The sequence below is a fragment of the Adiantum capillus-veneris genome, chromosome 9 (assembly GCF_014529385.1).
Source record: "Adiantum capillus-veneris isolate H3 chromosome 9, ASM1452938v2, whole genome shotgun sequence".
In the NCBI taxonomy this organism is placed as follows: domain Eukaryota; kingdom Viridiplantae; phylum Streptophyta; class Polypodiopsida; order Polypodiales; family Pteridaceae; genus Adiantum; species Adiantum capillus-veneris.
The window spans coordinates 45908435-45935934 of NC_140939.1; the positions used below are offsets into that span (position 1 = coordinate 45908435).

A 27500-nucleotide genomic window follows, 5' to 3' on the forward strand; every position below is an offset into this window, starting at 1 on the left:
GAGAGTATTAACATCTACGGAAGGCTATGTTGGTATATGGGAAAAACAATATACAATGATGTCCATGTCCAAAAGGAGGTTTGACATGGCTCAATGGCAGTGCCATATAGAGGTGATGCGTGCAATCTATTTGAAGGGGGTTTAAACTTTATCACCGTGAGAAATTATGTGGCCTGATGGCTGTTGCTAATTGGACTATTTTCTTATTTTTAATGATTAAATCTCTTTTTTAGGATATTTTATTATGTGCACTAAGAACTGTTAAAAGATTGTAGCTATAGGAACTGCCATCAAGAACGGACAACTCTGATGTGTCATTTGATGGGTGACGGTAAACATCGTGAAGGAGTTTCCGTAAGTTCGGTGGGAAGGGCCGGGTGAGTGCCTCTGATGCGTCACATGATGGGTGACGGGTGCATCAATAAGGGGGCATCCCGTAGGCTAAGGAGGAAATCCGAACTGAGTAAGAAAGTACGCGTAAGAACGCAAGCACAAGAATAAAGATGGGTTCAATGACGCTTTTTACGAAAAGCAGGAACAATCGTGGGAGGACAGACGTTTTCCCGCGAGGAGTCTGTGTCTGCATTGCATCTGTGTCGTGTCCTGCACCCAGGGACGCCTGGAATGTGTCCGTGTAGCATTGTTTTCACTAACTGAGTGAGTTTTAAAGTTTGAACGGGTTCACACTTTATTTTATAAAGTGACCGGTCACTTTTAAGTGACCGGCCCCTTTATTAATAAAATAAAGCAAGCAAGGCTCCTAATAAAACAAGCGAGCGCTAAAACTAAGGCAGGGGATTGAATTGCGATCTCTCTCTCCTCTCTCTAGAAAACACGATTTTCTCTCTCCTCTCTCTAGGAGCGCCAAGCTCTGCTTTTGGACCCCTATTCTTGCCGGGTGTCGGACCCTATAAAAGGGTAGCCAGCGTTTCAGTTTGAGAGGGCCGGAAGCAGCAGAAAAGCACTAGCGCTAGGATTCTGGAGCAGAGACTGGCGACAGAATTTTGCAAGTGTTTGCGTGACGACTGAGTACGGAGGTCGATTCTCCTCGCAAGGAGCGACAGGTATAAGGTGTTGATATGCATTGAGAATTGTTGCTCTGTGTGGTTTGTTTTGCAGGAAACTCCCGTCTCACGGGAAGGCCCTTCACGAGAAGTACGGCTTCACGCCTAAGTCCCTTACGAGAAAGTACGGCTTCACGCCTAAGTCCCTTACGGGAAAGTACGGCTTCGTGCCTAAGTCCCTTATGGGAAGGAACGGCCTTGTGCCCAAGCCCTTTTACGGGGAAGCACGATCTTCGGGTCTAAGATTACAGAACGGAGGGGTTTCCTCGGGTTCTCGTGCTTGTATAAGAATTCTCCCTGAATAAAAGAATACTCTTAACGGGGGGGGGACCAGCCCATCTTGTGGTCCCCAATATTGTGTCGATCTTCTCCCTTCTCTCATGTTTTCAAAGAATTATAATTTTCAGATTTTCTAAGTGCTCGTGTACGCTCCCGTTTTGTGACAGTGGTATCAGAGCTCGGACTCCTCTCTTTCTCTGCAAAGAAGGACGATTCCGAGAAGAACGGGAAGAACCATGTCGAGCCAAGGGAGAAGCGTTGAAGAGGAGCTTCAACAAGTGCAAGCTCAGCTTGTGGAGTTGCAACAAATCTTACTGTTGCCAGACGTCCAAAAGCTCTTGGGCGGAATGAAGAAAACGAATGGAACTGATGCAGTCAAGCATCCAGACAACACTGTTGGCGTGAGACCACAGGAGGCAAGAGAAGAAGAACGTGCCGAGGTGCACAAAGGATCTTCGGATCGGAATGAACGGCCTACTTCAAGGAAAGGCCAGGAAAAAGCGCTCTCTCTGCTAGACGAGAGCAAGGACATCTCTATCTCACCTCCATCTTACTCTCCTGATTATACCTCTACTTCTCGATCATCTCGTCAAAAGAAGGAAGCCGCTACTACTGCCACTACCCTACATCAACCTAAAGATAAGCCTCGATTCAAGAAGCATGGTCGCAAGTCTCAATCTCTTGGAAAACAACAGACAACTCGCATCTAATTCAAGCTACACTTAAATGACTGAAATCACCAAAAGCTAGTTGTTAATCAGTAAACAAATCATAACCGCAGTTACAGCATCAAACGACATCCAAACGTAATGAAACTTCTAGGACATGTTTAGAAGCAAGCACACATGCTTATGGTCTCAAATCTCACTTTAGGTCAAGTGCAAAAATCGCGATTATCAACAACAGTGAGTTTTTTGACCTAGTGATTTTTGACCTAGAATGCATCTAAATGCTTAGCAATGATGCCCCAATATCCTACCTATACTTATTTTATGATTTTCTATTCAAATCAGGCGACAAGGACATCAAGTTCGAAACCTACAATGGACGGAGAGACATCTCCAAGGCACTGTCCTTCATCAGACAGTTGAAGTCGCCTTTACCAATGGGCACTTCACAGAAAAATCCAAATTACGCCATGTGGGGATGCACCTCAAGGAAACGGCAAGTAATTGGTGGTTAGCCAAGATTCTGGAAGGTTCTCAGGCTAGAACTTGGGAGAGCTTCAAATCTGAATTTTATGAACAATTTCTTCCGCCTGACTTCGAGGAGGACATACGGAAGGAATGGGACTGGCTTGCCCAGAAGGAACATGAAAGAGTAACGACTTATGTGGACAAGTATTGGTCGGTTCTTCTGAAGGTCACTCCCTTCATGAAGATTGCCGACGAGGAAAAGAAAAGAAAGTTCGAAGCGGGTCTCCAACCGCAGCTTCGAAAGAGTATGAAGGTGTATCCGCATGATACTCTTCAGAGGATGATGGAGTCAGCAATCATTGCTGAGGATTTGCACTCAACTGGGACGCCCAGAAAGATGGAGCATAGCACTTACCGTGCAAGACAAAGAGGGGTCTACGATGACCATGGGGGCCAAGGAAGAAAACGTCCTCCATCTAGAGACGATGATCATTCTAAGAAGCCAGAGGACACTGGCAAGCGAACTAAGTATCTTTCTCCTACTCAACTTCAAACTTTCAGAGAGGAAGGAAGATGCTTCTATTGTGGCGAGAAAGGACATATGAAACCGGACTGCCCGCTAAAGCAGCAACGGCAAGAGCAAGCCTCTATGAGGCAAGAGAAAGCAAGGAAGGAACCCGCACCACCAAGCTCGAACTCAATTCCAGATGTTCAAGGAAACACAGAAACGGAGAAAGGGAAGCGTCAGCTTCTGAAGGGCTGGGGGTCTTTGAACAACCAGCGAGTATTGATTCTTTATGATCCAGGATCCACGGATAACTTCATCTCCCTGGATACTGCAGAACGTTTGTGCCTTACACCGGCTCAGCTTGGCACACCGATTATATCCGGATCGGCATTCGAGGGGTTGACAACCAATGCAACTCCCGTGCAAGGACAACTCAATCTTCGGATTGGCGAGTACAAGGACCGCGAATCATTTTTGATGGCACCCATCGAGGGATGTGATATCATCTTGGGTATGCCATGGCACTTTTACATGACACCTATTCCTGATTATGTGGAAAAGACCCTCACTTTTGATCATGGGGGTAAGAAAATAAAGATTCAAGCTGATGCAGGAGATTGGCAGTTCCCAATTGTAAGCCATATCTCCATTAAGAAAGAAATGAAGAAGTGTGTTTCTGCTTACTTGATTTTTGCAAAGGATAAAACAAGTAGGGACTCTCTCTAGTCTGGAAATTAAGCGCCTTCAATTTATTGAAAAGTACAAGGATTGTTTCACGGAAACACTTCCTGATGAACTCCCTTCGGTACGCCCGGAAGATCACCGCATAGATCTCATACCGGGTAGCTCGCCTCCCAATCAACCCCCTTATCGGGTGAGTCTTGCTCAGCAAGAGGAAATTTTGAAGCAAGTCAACGAGCTTCTAAAGAAAGGGTTAGTACGGCCAAGTGCCTCACCCTACTGCTCTCCAGTTCTACTGGTGCAGAAGAAAGATGGCACGTTTCGAATGTGCATAGACTATCGGTCTTTAAACAAGATCACAATCAAGAATCGCTTTCCGATCCCTCGGATTGATGATATACTTGATAAGTTGCAGGGTGCAAGTGTCTTTAGTCGCATAGACTTAAAGAGTGGGTATCATTAGATACGGATCGCCCCTGAGGATGTTCATAAGACTGCTTTCCGCACAACCTTCGGACTATATGAATTCTTGGTAATGCCTTTCGGCTTGACCAATGCCTTTCGCATGATGGACCGCATTTTTAGCCCGTATCGAGCTTTTACGGGAGTATTCTTTGACGACATACTCATCTTCTCTAAGTCAGAAGAGGAACATCGGAAGCACTTGGACTTAGTGTTTCAAGAATTGCGAAAGCATGAGTTGCATGTGAATGCAAAGAAGAGCGAGTTCTTTCTCTCTGAGATACACTATCTCGGCCATATAGTCTCTCACAATAAAGTGAGTATGGATCCTGCCAAGATCCGAGTGGTAGAAGATTGGCCTATTCCCACTACGGTACATGATGTACGTAGATTTTTGGGATTATGTTCATATTATCAAAGGTTTGTCCGAGGATTTGCTCATGTAGCAGGACCACTTCATGACTTGACAAAGAAGAAGATTCCTTTCAGATGGGGATCGAGACAACAAGGAGCTTTTGATCGGCTCAAGTACTTGCTAAGCCATGGACCTATTTTGATAGTGCCTGACTTAAGGAAACCATTTGAGGTTCACTGCGATGCTTCAAGTGATTGCATCGGAGCAGTGTTAAACCAAGAAGGCCATGCAGTGGCATACGAAAGCAGACGGCTTAAGGATGCAGAGTTGCATGCATCAATCTATGAAAAGGAACTCACGGCTGTGATTTACGCCTTATCCAATTGGAAGCACTATCTTCTAGGAGCGGATTTTGTGATCAAGACTGATCACCAGAGTTTGCGGTATTTTCTTACGCAAAGGAAACGATCTGAGAAGCAGATGAGGTGGGCAAACTTTTTGTCTATGTTTCACTTCCAGATCCTTCACACGGCTGGGAGTAAGAATGTAGTCGCAGACGCATTGTCTAGGCGGCCAAGGGTGAACGCTATCACTTCGGTGTATCACCAAGAATTAGAAGCACTACCGGATTTGTATCCGAATGATCCAGACTTCTCCACCATTTGGGGAAAGCTACATCGCGGAGAGAATGAGTTTCCCTATTCCATTCGGGACGGTTATCTCTACCACCATCAGGCCATATGTGTGGCGGAACCATTAAGAAAGAAGATCATGGATGAAGCACACGCTTCGCCTTATGCAGGTCATCGGGGTATTCTCCCTACAACCTTAGCAATGGAAAGATATTTCTCTTGGCCTAGCCTTAAAGCAGACATTGATAAGGGTGAATCTGGGCTTATCCTGGATTCATCTAGGTATATTGATAAGTATGTCAGGGAATGCTCGGTTTGCCAAAAAGTGAAGTATGATCGGCATAAGACGCCTGGGTTGCTACAACCTTTGCCTGTGCCTAATGAACCTTGGGAAAGTATTGCCATGGACTTCATCATGGACCTCCCTAGAACTCAGACTGGAAATGACGCGATCTGGACCATTGTGGACAGGTTTAGCAAGCAAGCACACTTTATACCAGTCAAGAAAACGATAAAAGCAGACCATATGGCTAGGGTCTTCCTGGCACAGATCTTTAAGCATCATGGAATGCCTAAGTCAATTGTGAGTGATCGAGATCCTCGCATGACAGGAAATTTTTGGCGTGCCTTGATGGATAATCTTGGTACAAAGCTGAATTTTTCATCTGCCTACCATCCTCAAACGGACGGGCAAAGTGAGATAGCCAATTCCACAGTATTGGATATGTTAAAAGCTTATGTGTCAGACCGGCAATCTGACTGGGAGAAATATTTGCCTTTTGACAAGTATGCGTATAACAATACCATACACTCATCGACGGGGAAAGCACCTTTTGAGATTCTTTATGGTAAGCCTTTGCTTCCACCCATCCTTTTAACTAAGGATAAGATCTTTGCAGCAGATGAATTTGTCCGGGATTTGGACATTGCCTACGGGTAAGTTAGGAGAGCTATTCTACGCTCTTAGGAAAAGCATAAGAAAGCTGCAGACAAGCCCAAAAGGAATCTAGACTTAACAGTCGGACAGTTAGTCTTACTCAAGTTTGAGAAGGCAAGACTTAAGAAACAAGCGTCTCATAAGGGGAAAGTGTTTAAACTTTCTACCCGTTATTATGGGCCGTTTAAGATCACTGAGCGAGTGAATGATGTCGCTTTCCGATTAGAGCTACCGCCTAATTGGAAGATCCATAATGCTTTCCATGTCAGTTTACTCCGGCCGTATGTGGGACCGCCTTCGAGCCAGCCTAGCGCTGAGGAACCTCCTGAGGTTGAGGAAACAGAAGAAATACTCCAACCGGAGCAGATAGTAAGTCATCAGGAGCGGTCTCTCAAATCCGGAAAGATAACACGGAAGTATTTGGTTAAGTTTAAGAACTATTCGAATCTAGATGCTCAATGGATGACGCAGGAGGAATTAGCAGCTTATCCCGAGATACCGGAGGTATATGTCCAAGCACTACAGTTGAGGTCAACTGTTTAGAAGCCAGAGGGATGTTGCTAATTGGACTATTTTCTTATTTTTAATGATTAAATCTCTTTTTTAGGATATTTTATTATGTGCACTAAGAACTGTTAAAAGATTGTAGCTACAGGAACTGCCATCAGGAACGGACAACTCTAATGTGTCATTTGATGGGTGACGGTAAACATCGCGAAGGAGTTTCCGTAAGTTCGGTGGAAAGGGCTGGGTTACGAGTGCCCCTGATGCGTCACATGATGGGTGACGGGTGCATCAGTAAGGGGGCATCCCGTAGGCTAAGGAGGAAATCCGAATTGAGTAAGAAAGTACGCGTAAGAACGCAAGCACAAGAATAAAGATGGGTTCAATGACGCTTTTTACGAAAAGCAAGAACAGTCGCGGGAGGATAGACGTTTTTCTGCGAGGAGGCTGTGTCTGCATTGCATCTGTGTCGTATCCTGCACTCGGGGACGCCTGGAATGTGTCCGTGTAGCATTGTTTTCACTAACTGAGTGAGTTTTAAAGTTTGAACAGGTTCACACTTTATTTTATAAAGTGACCGGCCCCTTTATTAATAAAATAAAGCAAGCAAGGCTCCTAATAAAAAAAGCCAGCGCTAAAACTAAGGCAGGGGGCTGAATTGCGATCTCTCTCTCTCTCTCTCTAGAAAACGCGATTTTCTCTCTCCTCTCTCTAGGAGCGCCAAGCTCTGCTTTTGGACCCCTATTCTTGCCGGGTGTCGGACCCTATAAAAGGGTAGCCAACGTTTCAGTTTGAGAGGGCCGGAAGCAGCAGAAAAGCACTAGCGCTAGGATTCTGGAGCAGAGACTGGCGACAGAATTTTGCAAGTGTTTGCGTGACGACTGAGTACGGAGGTCGATTCTCCTCGCAAGGAGCGACAGGTATAAGGTGTTGATACGCATTGAGAATTGTTGCTCTGTGTGGTTTGTTTTGCAGGAAACTCCCGTCTCACGAGAAGGCCCTTCACGAGAAGTACGGCTTCACGCCTAAGTCCCTTACGAGAAAGTACGGCTTCACGCCTAAGTCCCTTACGGGAAAGTACGGCTTCGTGCCTAAGTCCCTTACGCGAAGGAACGGCCTTGTGCCCAAGCCCTTTTACGGGGAAGCACGATCTTCGGGTCTAAGATTACAGAACGGAGGGGTTTCCTCGGGTTCTCGTGCTTGTATAAGAATTCTCCCTGAATAAAAGAATACTCTTAACGGGGGGGGGGGACCAGCCCATCTTGTGGTCCCCAATACTGTGTCGATCTTCTCCCTTCTCTCATGTTTTCAAAGAATTATAATTTTCAGATTTTCTAAGTGCTCGTGTACGCTCCCGTTTTGTGACAATGGCCCATGTATCAGATATTTAACCAATAAGAATAGGTACTACATTTGATCTGAGAGAGAGAGAGAGAGAGAGAGAGAGAGAGAGAGAGAGAGAGAGAGACCCAAAGAGGAAAACTTGCACAAGTTATAGAATTATGTTGGCAAATAAATCTCCTTACGAAATCCAAGAACACAAATTGAATACAAACATAGTGGAGTGCAAGGAAATTCTAAGGAGAAGAAAGCATTCAGAGGAAGGTAAACAAACATCACATGTATGCTATAAGAAAAAATTAAGAGGAAGGTAAACAAACACTACAAGTATGCTTGACAACCTCTTTACATAGGGAATACAAAGTCCTTTGACTTTCCAATGTCATCTGGATTTTTATTTCTTACCGTCACTTTTGCATTTTAAAGGTTCTTAAAAATTGTAGAGGCATTAAAAAAATTCTAGTAATAAAGGCATAGGTATGGTCGCCACCTTCTCCCAAGCTGTGTCATAAGGATCAGCTCAGTGTGTAGCTTTGGGCGTGATGATCGTGGCATCGTTTGCATGGGAGCTACCATGCGTACCCATGCATGTGCATTGTTTTGCCATCCTTGTTGTTCTATGGCACCAATACCAGGACTCACCAAATCTGCAAAGTTTATTGGGTTGTTTTTCTCCTTCACGGTCACCCTACTTGGCTTTGGCTGCTACCAATGCAACTACTCTACATGAGCGCCTATTCACCATTTTTCTCTTGAGTAGCACCTCGCCTTCTCTCCATGCTTGTGCTATGTCAGGGCCCTTCAAAAAGTTTCATGAGATTGCTGTGGAGAGGGGAGGCACATGAGATTGTTGTGTAGCCACCAAGACCTCCTACCCATCCAGTCTCTATATTCCCTCAGTACAAATAAAAAATGGTTGTTCACGTTTAACTAGAATGTACCAAATCAGAACAACCCATAGTAATAGTCTAAATCCCAACCCCCTAAACTACCTCTGGGGTAGGATGTAACAATTGGTGAATCAAACCTTGCAGGTAGTGTCTATCTCACCCCATATGCATGCATGACACATAAGAGATGCATCAAACAAGCATCTTGGTATACATAATTTGGAAACATTTAGAAAAAGTATATTTTTATAATTTAAAAGTGTAATCAACCATCTTTGTGTAACTAGAGAGAGGATATGTGATTGCAAGCTAGAGAGAGTGTCCCTAAGTGTCTAGAGTGAGAAGAAGAAGATATGTGATTGCAAGCTAGAGAGAGAGTGTCCCTAAGTGGTTGGAGCTTATCGACCGATAAGTTTATCAGTTTGCAGTTGTATACTACAACATATTTTATCGATCAATCAAATAGTAATTTATTTTCTTATTTGTTTATAGTTTGAGAATACACGTTTATTTTCAAATAAATCGATTTTTTTCATTATTCAATCGAATAAATGCAACCGAGCTATGTGTGCCTTGAGGAGCCAAAAGATATAGAAGGGTATAGACATTTACCTTTTTATAGCCACTTGCAGACAGATGTGATTCAAGATAAGTTCCTATTCAAGATATGTTTTGATTGGTAGCCCACAGCTTAACACATTTTTCATTATTATCTTATGCTAAAGAGTGTTTGCTTTCACTCATCAGAGTTCTTGTTTTTCCAATAGTTAGAATCCATCCCCTCCTTTATTGAACGGTATCGTCGTCCTAGGGTTTCTTGACTCCGAAGTTTGTTTGAGATAGCAAAAGTGAAAAATTTGTGTGCAAATCGAAACAACTTCGTTTTTTAAAATCTGTTCTCCTAGAATTAGATCATTCTTTAATAAGCGGATTTTCCAAGTCTTGTGCTCCCATTTGCCAATTCTAGACCTCTCATGGCTGGGTAGTCTTTGAAGAGATGAACCCCTCCTGAGCACAGGTTTGTGTCTATCCCTTTAGATTTTATCTTGATTCGAGTTCGTATTGGCCTCCCCTTGCTAAGGAAGAACTTCATTATGTTAGGCCATGGATGATCGCTCCTTTGACTCAAGCCACAACAGCCTCCGTTGTATGTTAAGCGGAGAGAATCAATTTGCCTTGTAAATTAGCTTGATGGATGTTTCCCTTGTTTGTGGTAGAGCAAAATTCCTATTTTTGGGCCAATGCTAGGCTTCCCAATCAAATTTTACCTCACAAGTAGGCGCTAGAGCGTTACGCAGACCTTCAACTATTCTATTCACCTCGAGACTTTCATTTTTGTGGAGGTTGTATTGGGTAGTCAACTAGTCTACTTCTTTCTAGCTCAGGTTAGGTCTGTCCTAGAACTAAGTTAGATATATTAATCATTTGTTGTTGCAACACCGAGGCCGTTGGATTCTTTGGCTGGATGAGCGCCACATGGCAAGGGTCTTTGTAAAATAACTTTGTTGTCCCTTCAATTGTTTCCTTACACCTTCTTTGAGAGACAAGTGTCCTTAAGAGTTGTGAATAGAAAGCTAAAACTTTGGAATAGAAAGCTATTCTCCAAGGCAGCATTTACTTTGTTTGCATGCTTGAAAATGACTTTAGAGATGAAAACATTAAACAAAATATTCATTGGAGTTTAATTTTATGATGCAATCTTCGAGAAAGTCTCTTTGTCTAAGCGGCAAGCTTTCTTCTTATACAAAAACAAACTGGAAATACTAGTAGAAATATTCAAATTTGCAAAATATTTGAACTTTTTTCTAGTATATGTTATCGGGTTTTCCCCCCTTTATCATCCTTTGCAACTGGCTAATCTCGATTTTCTATCGGCTTAAGCCTAAGCTCAAACACACCTTTCTCAAACACTGAGGTATTGATAAATGATTCTCTCATTCGACGATTTAAAAAAAAATCACTTCACTGAATTGTTGAATTATTTTCTATGCTTATTTGAAAGCATTAAAATATTCTTTTGTTTTGATTTTTAATGTGTCTTTTTATTTTACTTCCTTTTTGTTTTATTTTGTTTCAAAATACGGATGTGTAATGTGGACCATTTACCTTATTATTGGGGCCCCTTCATAAAATATAAGCCATTTGCGAGTAGCAGGTACCGACTAGAAGAAAATAAAAAAATGGCATGATTGAGACTTACCTTAACTGTTATTTGAATTTATAATATTAAATGGATCTTTTTATTTCACCTTTCATTTTGCATCCTCACATGGCTTGACTTCTCTTACATTTTATTCTTTTAGAATGCTAAAGTGAAGCTTCACCTTACATAATTCTAGTAAATTCTATACATACATACATAAATATATACACACACACACATACACATACCGACTAGAAGAAAATAAAAAAATGGCCTGATTGAGATTTACCTTAATTGTTATTTAAATTTTATAATATCAAATGGATCTTTTTTTTTCACCTTTCATTTTGCATCCTCACATGGCTTGACTTCTCTTACATTTTATTCTTTTAGAAAGCTAAAGTGAAGCTTCACCTTACATAATTCTAGTAAATTCTATACATACATACATAAATATATACACACACACACACATATATATATTTCTGTACTTATGTTTATTAAACCTACCTTTTTTTATGAAGACATTAAAAAAGAAGTCCTTAAATAACAAGACATTAGGTAGGGTGTTTATAGCATAATCCGTCGTTGAAGACAATGATGAGGGTCAAATCGACCAGTAAGCCATTTTCACGTGACACATCCAATCCTATGTGTCTGTGGACAAGCTACAGCACGACAAGGGTTTAGTTAGTCCAGTCAGTCTAGATTAGAAGTGTTTTGGCACTTTTGTGAGTCTGTTCGTAGACCGTGCATGCCCAGGCACTTAGTGTAGATGCATATCCTCTGGTTGCACACAACATGATCATAAGCATACCCATCAGAATCCATCAGGGGAATTCTCCAATGCATTTAGCCTATTTTCCCTATTTTTGACATTTTTCACTTATTATTTTTAAGTGACTTTTGTTGGAAAGTAGGTAGGGCAAATTGAGTAAGTTTGTATATAAGCAAACCTAAACTAGCACTAATTGGCAGAAGAGGCAGCAGGAGCACCTTGCTCAACAGGCAACTTCTCAGCCAGAGACCCCCCCTCCCCCCCCCCGGGGCAGGAGACTTAGCGTTTTCAGCCAAGGACAGCCAGTGTTTTTGTCCATTGCAGATCAGCCCCAACGTTTTGCATTGCAGACCAACCTGGCGACGGCAAGACACAGCAGAAGCCTAGCGTTTTTGCTAAGCATAGAATTCAGCCCTAGCGTTTTGATTTGCAGGCCAACCCCAGCGTTTTGATTTGTAGACCAACCTCAGCGTTTTGCAGATTCACCGCGACGGAACATCAAGAACCACCAGCGTTTTCAGTTTTCAGCCTTTAGACACCGTAGATCAAGTCCCGAACCTCGTAGATCTCACCTTCCCGCAGCAATTCCTCGCCGCACGGCCAATTTCCGCAAGGTTTACAGTTTTAGCCCGGAAAACACAGATTTCAGCATCTGCGTTTTCAACGTGTCGTCGTCGCATCGTTGCCATCGACATCTGTCACCGACATAGAGTCAGAATTCAGGAGATACAAGATTTGCAGATTTCAGCCCATAGCATGTTTAGATTTCAGCCCGTCTCGTCATCGTCCTCATCGTCGTCGACATCGTCGGCAAGTCCAAGCATTGTAGAGATTTGTGCAATCAATAGTAGACCGCTCTTGCCATAGAGAGTGGGGCCTTCGGAGGAGGGTTTTACTTCTCTGGTGTCGTATTCTCTTCTCTATCTCTCAGTCTCATGCACGTCCATTCGCAGTGTCCATTCGCTTTGTTTGTGTCCATTGCACTCTCTCACTAAAGAAACGGAAGGCTCTCCCTTCCGTAAGTAAAAGGAATCCTTGAGCACAGTTCGGAGCACTCATCTTGAGCAAAGTTCAAACATTCATTCCACTGCACCTAACAGCCGTTCTGGAACCGCTAGTTTGTAATTGTGTGTATATATGGACAATACAATTTTATATTAAAACAATACAACTGCAACACTGATTAAGACCTACTTTCGATAAATCTTTCCTCTCCCCTTACCTTCAACCAGCCATCGTGAGTCCACCTTGTTTTTTTTTGCAAAACTCACAATCGTGAGTGAATTATATTAAAAAAACCAAGAAATTACAAATTCTAGTCATGCTTGTGTCAAGCTATGACGTCACCCAAAAATCATAGATACATCGGCTACTAGGGAGCCACCCAACGCCATTGAAAAGGGCACCAATGAGAACCTAGGCTGAAAGTTGAGCAAGCTTTGACCTGACCGGGGACCCACTAGTCATAATGGCACCGATTGCCCTATTCCACTCATCAGAGTTCATCCACTTTCCAATGGTGACAATTGTTTCCTTGCTTTCTTGTGAAATCTCTATGAACTTAGCTCTTTTCAAGGCATTCTCAAAGACTCGACAATTCTTGGCCTTCCATAGATGTTTGAAGCATCGCCTAGCTCTTGAACACATTCCCCCCCCAAGAAGAGATCATTCTTGAAGAAATCTATCTGCTAGGTCTTTTGCACCCATTTGCAAATATTCCTTGCCATGCCGCATATCTCGTGCATTCTTTGAGTAAGTGAGGGAGATCCTCATTAGCCTTGTTGCATTGTGAGCATCTATCAAGACGAAGACCAATACCTCTGGCTGGGACCTTCACCCAGTAAGCAACGCTCCCCACAAACCTTTCCAAAGAAAGACCTTCATTCCAAGCGGCCAATGGATACCAGATGGTGTTTGCGATTGTTACCCATTTTGATTCGAGCTAGTGCTTGCCCCATCGCTTGTTTAGAGGGGGAAACCAATCCTTTGAGACCATATGGGATTTGTACACATCCTTGGTTCGCGATTTAAGAAAGTGTTTGTTCGTGGGCCACCGCCATGCCTTTCACTCAAAACTGGACTCGCAGGAAGACACTCAATTTCTGTCTAGCAGTTCTAAGGCTCTACTTCCACTAGTCTCAATTCCATAGAGGTGAAATTAGTCCTATTGGTTTGATCCTTTCTAGCTTCTGCAGCTGCAATTGGCTCAATCGTCGAAGTCCTTTGTTATTGATCTTTCAAGAAACTTCCCTCCAGAATGGGTTCAAAATTACCCTCCTTGCCTTAGAGAGCTGTAGATGGCTGGAAAGTCACTATGTGGGAACCATAGTTACCCAGAACGCGGAACGGGAACGGCGATGGGATCCCCCGCGGAACGGGGGAAGGGTGAGGGGTCCGGAACGGGAACGGCGCGGAACGGGAGGCATAAAAACACCCAAATAATAGCTCTATGTGATTGAATAATAGTAGTGTCAGAGTCCTTTGACTCTAATACTCACAAAAGACTTGATTTGAAGACCACTCAACCTTACCATGGCCAACATATGTCATATAGGCTTGAGAGCTTGAGGGGGGAGGGACGCGGAGAGAGAGAGAGAGAGAGAGAGAGAGAGAGAGAGAGAGAGAGAGAGAGAGAGAGAGAGAGAGCGCTTAAAAGTGGGAGACTCGACTCTCGAGAGAGCTTGAGAGAGAGGGGGAGAGGGAGAGAGCCTTGCCGACTCTAGAGTCTAGAGTCTATACTAACAAGGCTAGAGCTTGAGAGTCAAGACTCGAGACTCGAGAGGGTAGAGCTTGGGCTTTCATCCTTGAGAGCTTGTGTGCACTGTGAAGGTAAGGGGTGGGGGGAAGGGCATTTAAGAAGGGGGAGCCTCACAAGATAAAGCTCAAAAATCTGAAAATCTGCCATTCCCAGCCGTTCCGAGCCGTTCCGGGCTGGCTGTGCCGGTACCAAAAACCCCTGCGGAACGTGTGGCCTTTCCGGGACGTTCCGGGCCATGAAGACCCTCCGGAACGCCGGAACCCATAGGGAGGCGTTCCCTGGTAACTCTGGTGGGAACGTCTTCTTAGAAGATGGGCAGCGAACTACTTAGTAATTACTATGGTAATTACTACAGTAAACCCGAAGTGTATAAATAGGGCCCATTACATTGTAATTGGGTTGGCAATTGTTATCACTTGGGTTAGCGCTTTGGCTATAATTATACTTGAGAATCATTGGCAGTATTGTCGGCCGTACTTTCTCTCTGTAATCATATTCGCTGTAATCTTGATCTGTAACCCCAATCATGGCATATATTTCAGTTTTACTTACTTCTCGTCAAGTCTTCTGAATCTGAATCTGAACCTTAATTCCTGTACCTAAGTCTGATTTTTATTTCAGTATCCACATTCCAGTTTAGTCTCTGATTCCTGTTCAATCTGTTGTCTGAAATCTTCCCATACTAGTAGCTGAAATCTTTCAACACTGGAATTAGCTGTCTCAAGAGATTAGCTCCAATTCCATTTTGGCGATCACGGTGGCTCGAGCTGAAGCTCGTTGACTGAAAGACTCTTCTCCCAATTGAAGTTTTCAGCAATGGCACCAAAATCCAATCGTGGCCGGAAATCTACCATTCGTGTGGACCCCATTCCTGAGGAGTCAGGAAGAGAGTCTGACCCAAAGCAAGAGAAGATGATTGACACTGAGGCTCAGGAGGAGCATAGTTAGGCTGATGAGGCGCAGGACTCACAGCACTCCAGTCATTCTCGACGCCGACGGGCAGAACGGGAAGCACGGAAGGCAAAGAGTTTCAAGAATTCTCAGTCTCGCGAGAGAGATGAGGATACCAAGGGCAGTAAGGGAAGTCATCGTACTTCTAGCAGACAAACCAGAGAAGACACTGACACTGAGACTGAGACAGAGATTGATTGGGATGTTGACACTGACAATTGCAAGAAGGCTCCCAAGCGTCATTCTTAAGCCAAGAAGAGAAGTGCTAGGATCAGTAGTAATCGAAATGATTACACAGCTTCCCTGAAGATTCCTTTCCAATATTCAAAGGAGGGAAAAAGGATGATCCAGATGTTCAGATACAAGCTTTCGAGCAGTATGCTGAACTAAAAAACATTGATAAGGATGATTCGGGGGGAATATTTTCCACAAACCTTGAAGGAGGCAGCGAGGAAATGGTATTACCATTACCTTGCATGCCAGCTGAGATCATATAACAAATTGCTTAAGGCCTTCAGGTTGGAATATTTAGACAATAGAGGGGACGAAGATATTCTCTGTAAATTAGATAAGATCAAACAGAGAAATTTGTCAGTCCGTAGCTATGTGGAAAAGATAAAAGAGCTAACGAGGTAGTTGCAAGAACCGCCGTGTGAGAAGAGATTGAGGGCATGGTTCCTGAATGGGTTCAGAAGCAAGAAGCTTAGGGAACAAGAAGTACCAGCCCCTACAAAAAAATTCAATGATATGGTCCAAAGGGCATTAAAGCTGGAACAACAGGCTAAGAAGGAGAAGAGCCACAAGAAGCGCAGGACCAGTAGCAGTAGCTCTGCTACTGAAACTTCTGATTCTAGTGAAATGTCCAGTAGCTCCGAGAGCAGCTCCAATGAACGAGCAAAGGAGAAATCAAAGAAGGGATCATGGACCAAGAAAATTGAAGAGATGGCTAGGCAAATTGCAAAAATTAGCCACACAAGACAGCCAGTCCGAAAGATGGAGACTTGGTGTTCAAGATGCAAATCCAAGGACCATATCTCCACTGAATGTCCACAATGTACCTACTGTAAGGCCTTTGGTCACCTATGGAATAATTGTGGCATCAGAATTCACCATTTCAAGAAAGGGAAGGATCTGTCAGTGGTTGCCTACACTGAACTAGTGAAGGTAGAACCAATCAAAGTAGCTCAAGAGGAGAGACCAGGTACCAGTGGTACTGGTGAAGGACGTGGCAGACACCAACCAGGAATGGGCAGAGGAAGAGGAAGAGGCAACTTCCAGAACAGGAGCATGAATTGCTATACTTGTGGGAAGTATGGTCATTTTGTAGCCCAATGTCCAGATGCACCTGTAACAACTACTACTGAGGCTAAGGCACCAGAGCCAGTCCCAGTCAGGGTGGTTACCAAGAGCAAGGGAGTAGTCATTGAAGAAATCCCAGACATTTCAGAAGTACCAGTCAATCCTAACAGCAGCAAGTGGGCTCAACAAAGGGAAGTTTGGAAGGCCAAAGGTAAAGAAAAGGTGGTAGATGAGTGGCAAGAGCAGCGGGAACTAGCAGCTAAAATCACGGAGGATTTAGCTAAGAAGCTACCAGAGTAGCCAGAAAGTTCTGAAGCTAGAGTCATTCAGAGGATACCAGCCCAATCGACTGATAAAGATCAGTCAGTACCGGCCATGATAGAGACCATGCTGGCTGTGATACATGGACTAGCTGATGAAATGGGAGTGGATGGAAAGAGTAGAAGCACTGCAAAAGAAGAATGGCAGTGTGAAGATATCAGTTCTTCAAGCTCTGACAATCAGTCTGACCAAGAGAGAGAAGAAATTCATGTGAAAATTTGTGATAGAATCCAGAAGTTGAATGTAGAGCTGGAGGATATAAGAAAGACCTTGCCTGAGGTGGCCAACTTTATTAGATAGCGCAGGAAGACTGAGGCAGAGGCCAGAACAGTGGACCTGACGGATGTCCGGGATGATGAAGTTCCACTTATTCAGGTAGACTACAAGGTTAGGAAGCAGTGGGAACCTCTCTCAAGCGTTATCCTGGATGGAGGGGCAGGAGTCAACATAATGGGAGTCCATCTTCAGCAAAGAATGGAAACCAGCACCATTCAAAGTGAGAATGACAGATCATAGAGTTGTACAGGCGACGGGTATGATTGAAAACATGCAGATAAGAGTTGGGAGGGAGAAATTCAAAACCAGTTTCCTAGTCCTAGATGTGCAGGGAGCATATGGAATGCTACTAGGGCGTCCATGGTTAAGAACAACACATGTTGTTCATGACTATGCAAACCAAACTCTGACCATAGAAGGGGCCAGTGGCAGAATCCAAATCCAGACCAACAATACCAGGAGCTGGAAAAAGGAACTGAGGCCGAAGGAGTTGTGTCAGAAGTACAGAGCCAAGAAAATCGAGCGAATGCTAGCGGCTATGAACATATTTCCTTTGGCAAAAATCGAGTGCAGTCTTGCTGAACAAAGAGCAGGTTGACAAGCAGAAGAGACAATTCCCTGAACAGTTTACCGAAGTCAATGCAAGGGAAAGAACAGTTCAGCTAACTGGAAGAATAGAGGAACTAGCTGATACTGACATAGTAGAGGAACCAGTATGTTCTGAAGAATACCAACTGGATCAGAATAATGATTCAGAAATGAATGGACCATCCTGGGACTACGTTGAAGAATCGACCAAACGAAAAGGAGGCGGACCAAACTGGTTGCTCCCAGACGATCAGGAAGTAGAAGAGTGGAACCGAGGATCAGAGGAAAATCCCAGAATGATCAAGGTTAACAAGCACCTCAACCCAACAATGAAGGAAAAGGCACGAAAAATGTTCCAGAACTATAAAGATGTGTTTGCTTGGGAATATATAGATTTGAAGGGAGTAGATCCTGAAGTCTGTCAGCACCAAATACCACTGAAACCGGATGCTAGGCCAGTAAGATTGCAAAGATACTGGATGAACCCCAACTATGCAAAGAAGGTCAAGGAGGAGATTGATAATCTTCTCAAGGCTAGGTTCATTACGGAAGTGGCAAGCGGTGATTGGTTATTTCCCATAGTTGTTCCCAAAAAGAATGGGAAATTGAGAGTTTGTGTCGACTATAGGAAACTAAATGCCCAGACTATTAAAGATCCTTTTCCCTTACCTTTTACTGATATGTTGCTTGATGAGATCGCAGGATATGAGATGTATAGCTTCATGGATGGTTATAGCGGCTATAACCAGTTACAGATCGCTCTTGAAGATAGAGCCAAGACCACTTTCATCACTGAGTGGGGAGCTTTCATATATCTGGTGATGCCTTTTGGCCTGTGCAATTCACCAACTACTTTTCAGCGGTGTATGATGGAGATGTTTAATGAATTTCTTCATCGGTTCCTCGCCATTTTTATGGATGACTTCATTGTCTATTCAGATGAAGAACATCACCTTCTGTTTCTAGAGATGGTTTTTAAATGCTGTCAGGAGAAGAGGATTTGTTTGAATCCATTCAAATCTGTTTTTCTAGTATGGAAGGGACAGCTACTGGGACATGTGGTTTCCCGCGATGGAATAGAGATGGCCAATGACAAAATACAATGTGTCCAGCAAGCTAAAGCACCCAAAACTGCTTCAGAGTTGAGTTGTTTCTTGGGTTATGTGAATTTCTATAGAAGATTTGTACACAAGTTTGCTTCTCAAGGAGTACCACTCTATGAGCTTACCAAGAAGACCAGTAAGTTCAACTAGACTGTTGAGTGTGAGGAAAGTTTCGAGAATTTGAAAAAAGCTATTACCAGTAAACCAATCCTTAGGCAGCCAAATTGGGATATTATTTTCCATATACATGTAGATGCCTCAGGATTGGCAATGGGGGCAATATTAGCTCAGCCAGATGGAAGAACAGACTATCCGGTTTATTTTGCAAGTCGTAGATTCAGTCAGGTTGAACAAGGCTATACGACTACTGAGAGAGAAGCCCTCGGAATGGTTTTTAGCGCCACGAAGTTCAGGCATTACCTGTTGGGAAAGTTATTCTATTTTTATGTGGATCATCAAGCTCTTCTGTTTCTGATTAACGAAGTCATTATTCAAGGCAGGCTGATAAGATGGATGATGTTCCTTATGGAATTTGAATTCAGAATTTTCCATAAACCGGGCCGAAACCATTGTGGAGCTGATTTTCTTTCAAGAAGTACTGAAGGATATTCAGAATCACCCTTGAGAGATGACCCAGTGGATGCTGATTTATTTCAGTTAGAGGCAGAAGAATCAGTGGATCCTGAATGGTATGATATTTATCAATTCCTTTCCCAAGGTGCCTTTCCAGAGGATTGGAAGCAGAATCAGAAGAAAGCTCTGATCATAAAAAGCCTGAAATTTACCATCATAGGAGGATTACTTTATCGACTGGGTGTGGACGATGTACTTCGACGATGTGTCCCTATGGAAGGAAGAATGCAAGTGATTTCAGAAGCTCATAATGGTGAGTCTGGTGGATACTTTTCCAACGAAGTAACCTACAAGAAGATTCTGCAAGCTGGTATGTGGTGGCAAACATTGATTGCTGATGTCAGAAGTTTTTGTAAAACTTGTGACATATGCCAAAGAATGGGTCGACCAACAGCTGCAGATATGACTCCCTTAATGCCAATACAACCACTAGGAGTATCATGAAATGGGGACTGGATTTTATGGGACCTTTTAAGAAGGTGATTCCGAGGAAGAACAAGTACATAGTAATGGCTACTTGTTATGTTACCAAGTGGGTTGAAGCTAAAGCTCTTCCTGACAACACAGCCAAGTCAACTGCAAGGTTTCTTTTTGAGAATATTGTCTGCCGATATGGATGTCCAATAGAGATTGTGACCGATCAAGGAATACATTTTATCAATGACACTATGGAAATCCTATTGGATATGCTTTCAGTCAAGCATCGGAAATCTACTCCTTACTATCCCAGATGCAATGGACAGGCTGAAAGTAGCAATAAGACAATAAAGACTATTCTCACTAAGGGGGTGCAAAAGAAACCAGACCAGTGGGATTTGAAACTTCAGACTGCTCTATGGGCTTATAGGACAGCTTATAAGGTAACTACTGGAATGACACCATTCAGAATAGTGTATGGTACTGAAGCTGTGGTTCCTATGGAGTTTGTAATCCCCAGTCTGAGAATGGCTGTGAAGTATGGATTAGACTTCAACCATAATCTTAAGAAGAGGCTAGATGAACTGATGCAATTAGATGAACTCAGGCAAAGGGCTATATTGGAACAAGAAATTGTTCAACAACGAACGAAGCACTGGCATGATCGCCAAATTAAAGTTCGAGAATTCCAGAAAGGAGACTTAGTGCTTCTATATTAGTCTAGACTGGGTCCAAAGAAGCCGAACTTGAAGATTGCCTGGGCAGGACCTTTTGAGGTGGATTGGGTCTTCTCCAATGGCACAGTCAGACTGAAAGATTTATCTGGACTAATGTTGCCAGGAGTATATAATGGAGCAAAGATTAAGCTTTATTATTCAGAGACCAGAGAAACTGAGTCAGAACAAGGTACTAAGGAACTGGAGGTTGCTGATCAAGAGATACCGGAATCAGACATTTTTGGACTTTTTCATGTGTAACCAGTTTCATCTTTAGAACCACCAGCAGGACCAGATCAGGCCGACCTTAGAATCAGTACCAGTATGGTCAAGCCAGACTGGAAATCAGTCCAGTACCAGTATGGATACACTTTCCAATTTTTAAGTGCCCAACGGTCAAATGGCACGCCAGTGCTAATCATTTCAAAGATGGGTCGCAGTCTTGTTCTATGCATGTCTGCCACGACAACAACGACGCACAAAAGTCTAGGAGCGGCGAGTGGTGGAGCTTTTATGGCGCGAACGCGTATAACAGTCTGGAGAGTTAGCATTTTTCCTCATAAATCCCCTGCGCGACGCTTCCCTCCTGTCAACCATTCGCCATCGCCAAGCTTCGAGGTTTCTTCGCTGCAGTTGCAAACTTCGACCTCTGACGAGACAGTTGACTGTCAGATAGTCTTGCCAACGACACCAGGAAACGGCTTCGCCACAACAAGTAAGTCATCTTCTCCTTCGCCTGTTTCGTCGTCATCGACCTCACAGTGCATGGGTAGAAAGAAACGCTCAGAGAAGATGCAAGAGTCTCTTGAGGAAACCCAGGCCATAGTTGCTGAGGCAAAGGCAACCCTTCTTGTTATCTCATACACAGCGTTATGTATTTACTGATCAAGCACTGACTCTGCTACAACTCTGGGATCTTCGAGTTGTGTTGCAAGCTACAAGGATTGCTTTTGATGCAGATATCATAAAGCAAGTTCTTGATTCCTTTGATGCTGAAAATGGCAGTGCCATGGTAAATAGTAGGAAGGTGTCAGTGACACAAGAAGCCATAGCATTTGCATTCCGGATGCCCAATGAGCCCAAACCTTCTGTGGCAAATGCGCAGCAAATCAGTATCGCTCTGAAGGAAGATGAAACGGCTAGACGGAAGCGCAAGGCAAGTGCTCAAGGAGTTCCAGTAGCAGGATTGGAAGCCTCCACGGCTTACAGGTTTGTAGCCGAAGCAGTAAGCCTTAAGAACAACCAAACGTATGTATCCAAAAAATTGTTTGCTATGATTTTGGCCAAGATACTGGATCCACAGGTTCATATCAACCTTTGCCAAATTCTCTCGCACAATGTACTCGAGCAAACTGCCAAGCTAAAATCTCAAACTGTTTTCAAAGCCTGGTATGTTTGGCAATTCCTGTATTGGGCTACTGCAGCAGATGTTGATGAGAAGGTAAAGAAGGCTTGGAGTGAGAAGCCAATTTCTGAACCAAAGAACATTGAACTGTCCTCAGACGACGAAGAAACAGACAGTCAAACCATTTCAACCGACCTGAAAAGGAAAGCAACTGTAGAAGAAGCCGACAATTCAAAGAAGCAAAAAATTACACTGACAAAAAGCAGTGAATTTTTGAAGCAGATAGAAAGCCAAGTCAAGGCAGTAACCACTGAGAAAGCTGTTGTGAGTCGGATTGAGCAGCAATCTGCTCAAAAGACTGTGCCTGACCAGTCAGTTGTAAAGAATACAGTTGCTACTGGGTCTGGAAAAGATCATGGCAAGCCAGTCACTGTTGAGAAGATAGCAGACCAGTCAGGGGACAAAGGCAAGAGTCAACTGGACAAAGGGAAAGGTCCAGCATTCTCGACTTTGCCTGGTGGAGTTCCTACAGATACTGGAAACCTTCTGCAACTTGTAAAACAGGATAAGTTGCAGCAAATGCAGACTCAGCAATTGAAAGGGCATCTTCTGCTCAGCAAAGCTGATTATGCAACTCTACCTTATGTGGCTCCAGTGGCAATATATGAACCTACTGATTCTGATCTAACTACAGTCAAAGACAGATGTTTAGTCCTTATACAGTCTTCTTGGAATACAATTGTCAGTTGTATGGGACAACTGATGGAGGCTGGTGGATCAGAAGAAGAAGTCAAAAAGCTCAAAGCTGACTTGACAGAAGCACAGCATCATAATTGAAAAGCTCCAGAAAGCCCAGGAAGAGCAGAACATACAACACAGGGTACTAAAAGCTCAATCAGAAAGGACTAATGAGTTGTTGAACAAAAAGCTAGCAAAGGCTGAATCTGAAATAATGATTATCAAGAATCAAAGGAATGAAGCACTGAGAGCTGCCAAGCGGGCTGAAACAATGCTCAAGATGAAGCGGACGGAATTCAGAAAACTGCTACTGCACCATACAGCTCTGAAGGCTTCTTTGAGTGAAAGATACATCTACAGTAGCTCGTCTGAAATTTTAAATCCATCAGGCAATGCTGTTTTCAATTTAGAGATTTTAAAATCCTTGATGGAAAGTATGCAGAGCGATTTGCAGGACAAGGTATAATGGATTATATTGAACAGCAGACTTCTCCGGATGAGGAAGAAGAAGACGAAGAAGATGAAGCTGATCAGGAGGAGGATGATCAAGAAGCTGGGTATACAAAGGATGATGATGATGCCCCACCACCATCTCCACCTCCAGGACATGGTACTGGCGGGACATGGCCAAATGAAGGAGGCCAGTCACAACCAGACCAGCCAGATCAGAATGAGGGCCAGCACGAAGGACAGGACCAAGAGCATCAGTCGGGTGACCAGCAGACTGAAGAGCAGCAGCCCAGTCCCACTGGGAATTAGCCAACTGATGAGTCCCATCTCAGCGGAGATTCTAAAGGGAAAATGAAAGTACAGGATGAGGGACTAGTTGCTGATCATCAGCATTCACTGCAGCTCATTACTCTGAATAGGCAATTGAGACCTCAACGGGTCTCCATCACCAGAAAGTATCTGGAGGATGATGATCTCTTGACTAACTTGGAAAGATTTCAAAGGCTATATGTGGGAGCCAAGGAAATGGTAGAACATTGGAAATCATCAGCTTTCCATGATAAAGAAGCTTGCCGACTACCTACGCATCCCAATACAATCCAGCTGCTGGAACGAGTTCCTGAATGGATACTCAATGCTGATGAGAGAGTGGTAAACCTGCACTGGCAAAGGCAGTCTACTGCAGATTGTCGCTCCCTAGCCCTAGAACTGGAACTTCTGCTGGGTAATAAACTAACTTACCGCTGTATGAAGGATGTTAGGGTACAACTCAAGGAAGTTTTGGTGCAAATGCAAACTGCCAGAGGTGTTTTGGATAAGAGAGTCAAAGCCATTCTTGAGGACCAGACAGCCACTAGTAGAGTACCTCAGACAAGAATGTCAGTCGGAGCACAGGCAATTGCTCTCCGAACATTGTTCCAGCTAGTGAGAATCACCAGAAAGATGATGCAGCAGGAGAACGAGGCTGTTCTCAATTTCTTAGAATTTGTGCCTGATTCTCCAGTTCTCTTGTATGCTGTTTCAGCAAGAGAAACCGAGCTGCCAAGATTCTTTCCAGCGCTATATCCTCAACATCAAGAACCAGTTGATCGTCTCACATACTTCAAAATTACTGATAAGCTTCAAGATTGGTATGAGCGGTCAACTGTGGAATGGAAGACTTTGCAGACGTTGTTCAATGATGCTCTCCAAATCAATGACATTCAGGCACTAAAAGAGGAGATGCAAAGGATCCAGCTGAGCATGGGCCAATGGAAGATTCAAGTCAGAGGACTGACCAGGATTACTAATCAGTTGTTACAACTTACGGTTGAATCTTCCAAATTGCCTGAAAAAGACATTGCAGCAAAGCCGGGTCTGGCACCACAGTACAGGGAGATGGCAGAGATTCTTTTCGAAGCTCGAGTCAAAACTAATCAGCCTCTTCCAGAAGGATGGATCCATACTGCTTCGCATTGTCATAAGCTGGCCAGAATCAGACTAAGGGCAGGCGTTCACTCTATGATCTTGACACCAAAACTTATCATTCTCTCACGCCTTATGAAGCAGAAATGACCACCGACCGGCGGGATCAACTTGAGCAGGAGGCCATTTACCGACTGATTCAGAAGGAGAATGCTAGTACTGGGACTTCTCAGGCACCGTCGCGGTCAAAAGGCAAAGGCAAACGGAAGACGGTCCAATGGAAGGATACTGGGTAGTTCCATCTCAGAATTCAGTAGTGACTTTTCTTCTAAATAGGTAGGGAGAGATCACAGCTCCACCTTGGCCTTTTCCACTGCCTCTCGCAATCCCTGGTCCTTCTTGAACTCCTACTCGTAATCTTTGAATGGCCATTCTATCAGTGTTCAAGCCGGCATCCCAACATCAGAACCAGACGATGGATTTTTCAGTCTCACATCAGATTCAGATAGGGGAATTTTTCAGAAATTTTGGAATCTTGCCAAAATTCAAGAAAGAAGGGAAGGATGTAGACGGCTTGAAAGTCACTATGTGGGAACGTCTTCTTAGAAGATGGGCAGCGAACTACTTAGTAATTACTATGGTAATTACTACAGTAAACCCGAAGTGTATAAATAGGGCCCATTACATTGTAATCGGGTTGGCAATTGTTATCACTTGGGTTAGCGCTTTGGCTATAATTATACTTGAGAATCATTGGCAGTATTGTCGGCTGTACTTTCTCTCTGTAATCATATTCGCTGTAATCTTGATTTGTAACCCCAATCATGGCATATATTTCAATTATACTTACTTCTCGTCCAGTCTTCTGAATCTGAATCTGAATCTGAACCTTAATTTCAGTACCTAAGTCTGATTCTTATTTCAATATCCACATTCCAGTTTAGTCTCTGATTCCTGTTCAGTCTGTTGTCTGAAATCTTCCCATACTAGTAGCTGAAATCTTTCAACACTGGAATTAGCTGTCTCAAGAGATCAGCTCCAATTCCAAGAGCCAAGGGGACCAGTGAGTTATAGAGTTATGAAAATCTCTTTTTGTCTCTCCCCATTCCAAGGCCTTTGTTGCTCTAATGCGCTTCCAAATGAGCTCGCCCATTGTGCCCCCCAAAGTTTCAGACTCAGGGGCGAGTAGCTTGTTGTGAAACTCAAGCCCTTTTTATTATCCACCTCTCCAACACAGTTTGGCATTGTTGATCATGGCCTTCCTCCTAATAGCCCATGCTTGGTCTTACCACAAACTTGGCACACTAGGCCTTTGCATGAGTACTAGGGTTAAGGACCCTGATACTGCCTTGCTCTATAGGTCTTTCCGTGGAGTCCCACCCCACCCATTGCCAGAGCCTTTAGTGTTTTTCTATAAGAATATTTTTGTTGGTTTCAAGAACTCTTTCGACTTGCATTTGGCTAACATTAGTAGTGGACTGTTGAAGGCTATGCAACGTAGTATAAACGAATTGATCACTTTTGCTCTGTGCGGGAAAGGAAGAAGTATATACTCCCACCTTTGCATCTTGATCCTTACCTTATCTAGGACCCATAGGAATCTTTGCTTATGGGTTACGTAAATCCCCAAACGAGCCCCAGGTGTCGGAATGCCTTTCCTTTAGACACTATCTCCTCGGTCCACAATGACGGATCGAATGAGTCATTTTTTGAGAGAAAAATCAATTTGATTTTTCAATACTGCACTTCGATCCTGATGCAATGGCATATGTTTTTACAATCTCGAGAGCCTTCCTAACCACCTGAAGGAAAGCTTTGACAAAGGGCAGGGAATCACAAACAGCTTCGCAAGGAGTTGGTCGTTTGTAGGTAGAAACAATCAGTCCTTTTGAATCTCCCCTTTAGCAACACTGTCTTCGAGCAATGTTACCAAAGGATGAGAACCAATGGCGAACAATAAAGGGACGATACTTTTTAAAATCCTGGTTTTATCATCTTCTATTGAGGAATAACCCATATTTCTATGAGGAGTTTCAAAAAAAATTGTGTTTAGAGATGTTTGTGAAGTTAATGAAGGGTATTTTGGAAATTTGGGAGAAATTGAAGGGCATTTTGGGAATTTTTGGTCAAGCATTAGGGGTATATTCATCGTTTTTGAAAATTTGAGGGGTATTCTAGGAATTCCCACAAATTCAAGGGTATTTTGATAATTTTTCCCAAAAGGAAAGAACAAAAGGTTTATCCCATATTTATGCTAGGGTAGAGGAAAAGGTTTATGGACGCTCGAATCATACAAACTAATTTAATGAAATTTAAAACTTCACAATGAATCTCCCATGATATTCCATGATTTTGAATCAAAACTATGCCAAAATATAGATGATGCTCTTTAAGTAAAAAATGTCTACCTCATCAAATATTTAAATAAGGAATAAGATATGATGGATTCATTCAACCCTTGTTCTAGTTTTGGGACTCGTCGTTTTATTGGCTTCTCTACTCCACCACAACTGTTTATAATGGTTTTTGGCATGCTCAAAAAGGCCTTGGAGAAGAAGGCATTAAGGATTGCATTCATAGGAGTTTGATTCGATGATGTGAAGTATTGACTCATTGAATTTTTCAATGTTCTAATTTGTGAAAGTGTATTTAATCTAAGGACATCATACACGTCCATTTCATTAAATTGTTTTATTCGATGATGTGAAGTATTGGCTCATTGAAGTTTTCAATATTCTAATTTGTGAAAGTGTATTTAATCAAAGGACATCATACACGTCCATTTCATTGA

At 43.2% G+C, this 27500-nt stretch overlaps 1 protein-coding gene across 14 annotated transcripts in view; it reads left to right on the forward strand.

Annotated features, from left to right (window-relative positions):
* The window catches only part of LOC147450436 (pentatricopeptide repeat-containing protein At4g14820-like), a 98664-nt gene that overhangs the window by 4300 nt on the left and 66864 nt on the right, over nt 1-27500 (forward strand). The window lies entirely within an intron of this gene.